We start from the raw sequence: 3,903 nt of genomic DNA, 5'->3' as shown, positions 1-3,903 counted from the left end.
GTGTTCATTTAATCCTAAATGCGAATTAAGTTGTTTTAGATGTATGTATCATTTCTCCTGTTCGCTTGGTTTAGTCGCCAGATGATACATAATGCCTGCAACGACAGCAGGAGAAGTTGCTCCGAAAGCCATCATTAGCTTGCCCGTGAATAAATATATTGGAAGAAATGCCCCAACAAATGCAATCGAAGTGATAAAGTCAACTCGATTCTGCCCTTAATTGACAGCAATCCGATAAACCCGATCATCCAGACTTAATTTTTTGTGCTACCATTGAGAGTATTTATAGGCGAGTTGCCCCTAAGCCACACTTAAACCGAAAGCAAATGCATAAACTTGCCTTGAAAGTATTTTCGTAAATTCAATACCCTTCCCTGATCGGATTCCCAAAAAGATTGTAGCAGGCGCAACAACAGCACAACCGAAGACACTGCCAAATTGTATGCCCTTCTTGAAACAATGCCAAGTAAGCCTTGCCAAATTAGTTTGCTATGAGTCACTGAATGTCAATTCCCGTATCTTTTGTTTTTATGCTTCAATCATAATATTAATTATTGTCTGAATTAAAGGATTATGATATCAACAACAGCCTCAATTCATACTTTTTATTGATGATGATTCTGCCAAAGTTTTTCCTATAATAAATCAAATTACTGATTGTGAAGCTGGGTCCTTGTGGCATCAAAAGATTGACCGTATGGCTAATTTGTGACGAACATAGGTTAAGCATTAATGATTAAATAGGTTTAAATGGGAAATTATTTGAATCAGAACACACAAGAGAGATCGACAAAATAGCGCAAGTTTAATCTGAACGAACCTTAATAAGATGGAGGTTCGAATAAAGTGAAGTCAACGAGTTCCACTTTGCTCACTTTCGTCCCCGTAAATCTGTTCCATCAGTTCCAAAACATCCCGAATAGTAACTCTCATCTAAAGCAGTGTATTTTCTACTCATTGTCATCTTGCAAACCTTTCCCGCTATTTCTGCGACTGATGGCAAGCCAACCACCTTAATTCCTCTGAGTTTCGTCATCATTACTGTCATGATCAAAGATGCGTATTAGTAGTTCTGCAGGTTTCGGCAAGATCGGTAGGAAAATGCTAGAAGCACTGAGATACTCACAGCTACAGGGTTTGCTCAGTATCGATGGGAAAATCTTCAAGTCGGCGAGATCTTTAAGGTCTTAGAAGACCAACTCATCCCCTGTGACGCCCTCATCTTAAAAACGAGTCAGCTGTAAAACAAAGGATTCATTTAAACAAAGAGTTTGGATGGCGAAACCAATCTGAAAATACGTAAGGCGCCACTTTCTAAATTTAAACTAAATGGCCTCTCCAACGATCAGCTCTATAATAAAAGATATGCAATTGAAATAGAAGCTCCCAACCTCTTTCTTAATAAAGTACAGGGTAAAATTGTGGTAGAAAGTGAAGAACTGCCGATTTCTATTGATAATGTTTTGCTTCGGGGCTGCTATCTGCGCAACTGCACATAAGCCATCTGCGTCGCACTATACGTTGGCGCATAGACTAAAGTAATCCTGAACAGCGCAAAATTTGTAGCAAAAAAATCGAACTTGATGAAACAGATCGATCAAATGATTCTCGTTATTTTCATATGTCAACTCACAATATGCCTCGTTGCCGCGACATTTAATAAGCTGTTCGAAAGCGAATACGTAGGAGTCATGGCCTACATCCCGAAGAGCCATTTCTGGTTGATTGTCCCTTCGTGGTGGCTCATGAGCACCTATTTTGTCCCCATTTCTCTGATTGTCACGATGTAAGTGATAAAACTCTTCGAAGGGGTGGTGGCTGGGCGTGACCCCAAGGGATACTCGCAAGAGTACAAGTGCTATGTCACAGTCAACAACACCTCGGTCAACGAAAACTTAGGGCAGATTAAGTATGTCTTCACTGATAAAACCGGCACCCTAACCAAAAATGAGATGAACTTTAAAAAGGTAGTTGTGGAAGGCATAAAGTATGGCCATGTTTCCGATGTGCCTCGTAGCCAAATTGAAAGAAAGTACCCTCCAACTAAATTTGTCGATTTCAGAGACTCCTCCTTCCTGAATATTGTGGAGAGCAAAAAAGTGCAGGACTTACTTCGAGTCATGTACCTGTGCCATGATGTTCTCGTGGATACAAAAGACAGTGGAGTGCAATAGTATAACTCAAGCTCGCCAGATGAAATAGCCTTGGTAAACTTTGCCAAGCTCTGTGGCAAGGAACTCCTGAAAGAATAAAATGGCTACACTAGAATTTACGACCATTCGACGAAAAACATTCTGAAATTCGAAAAGCTCGCCTTTCTTTAATTTTCTTCCGACCGCAAGAGAATGTCGGTTATTGTTCGAACCATGAGCAATTAGATTCTCATGCTCTCGAAGGGAGCTGACTCGTCAATATAAAAGATACTTGTGGGAGCCTAAAAGTATCTCAAACAAACGAACCAGCATCTTTAGGATTTTAGCAACGAGGGGCTTCGCACATTATTATTTGCCATGAAAATTATCCCAGAAAGTGAGTTTATGGAATGGCAAATCGTCTACAAAAAGGCTCTTACTTCGCTTAAAGATCGAGAGCAAAGGCTTGCCTAAGCTTATAACATGATAGAGTCAGGACTCAGCTTAGTGGGCGGTTCAGGAGTGGAAGATAAATTGCAAGATTAAGTCGCAGAAACGATCATTGCGATGAAGAAAGCAGGCCTTAAATTCTTCATTTTGACTGGCGATAAAAAGTAAACTGCTGTGAACATTGGCCGATCATCAGGTCTAGTTGATTCAAGCGCAATGCTTGTCTCATATCCCGAAGAATACAACGAGAGAATCAAGAGTTACAGGGGTGATAAAATTTATTTAATTGACGCTTCCCAGCAATTGCCATAACTGCCATCAGACCTATTTAGTCATCAAACCATCTGCTACCGATGCACCCCCGTGCAAAAGGCCAACATTGTAAAGTCAGTGAAGTAAAAGTCCCCTTTTTTGACGTTGGCAATTGGGGATGGCGCGAATGATGTCAACATGATAATTTAGGCAGATGTCGGAGTAGGAGTCAAAGGAAAAGAGGGCACAGAGGCAACACGAGTGGCAGATGTTTCGATCGGGGAATTTAAGTTTCTGAGCCTGATCACATTGTACTATGGCAGAGAGTGGTATCGAAAAAACTCGATGCTGGCATGCTACAACTTCTTCAAGAACTGGTATCACGTAACAGCCGTTATCATTTACGGGGCCTATTCCTATTTTTCTGCCCTTCAAATTTATGATATCTATGCGTATGAGCTCTTCAATGCTTGCTTCACAGCATTTCCAATCATAGTGTTCGCGGTATTCGACGAGGAATACAGTTATGAACAATCTAAGAAGTTCGCCGATATTTATCGCCCTGGGCTACTCAACACATATTTCAACCAACGAGAGAGTTTCCGGAGTATCGGGAGAGGCATATGCTACGGGATGACATCGATTCTTGTTATTTATATGGTCCTCGAGGATGACGTGATTTCGAGTGATGGCCGGTTAAGCTACATGAAACAGTCCGGGGCAGTCCTCCTCTTTAATATAATCATGGTGATAAACTTACGCATCTTTGTGATGAGCAACGGAGTATCGTTAGGGTTGGTGCTGAGCGTGTGTTTCAGCATTGGCTCGTACTGGCTAGTCTACTTTATCGAGATGAATCTGTTTAACATCGATATGAAGTTCTCTTTTTATGAGGAATGGAAGACTTTGCAGATCATATTTATTCACATCATACTGGCCTCAGTCTTCATTTTTGGAGAGCTCGCCGTTAATCTTTACATTTCGTTCGACGAAAGGAGCAAGCGAGGCCTAAAAGAGAAAAAAGAACCCCCATCTCTCCAGCATATTCAATGATCATCTATTTGCATAA

Source organism: Brachycentrus maculatus, unplaced genomic scaffold (genome assembly GCF_059751285.1).
Source record: "Brachycentrus maculatus isolate JH-2025_06_01 unplaced genomic scaffold, ASM5975128v1 h1tg001995l, whole genome shotgun sequence".
In the NCBI taxonomy this organism is placed as follows: Eukaryota; Metazoa; Arthropoda; class Insecta; order Trichoptera; family Brachycentridae; genus Brachycentrus; species Brachycentrus maculatus.
The sequence above is the reverse complement of the archived record's forward strand: the minus strand, read 5'-3'. Positions refer to the sequence as shown.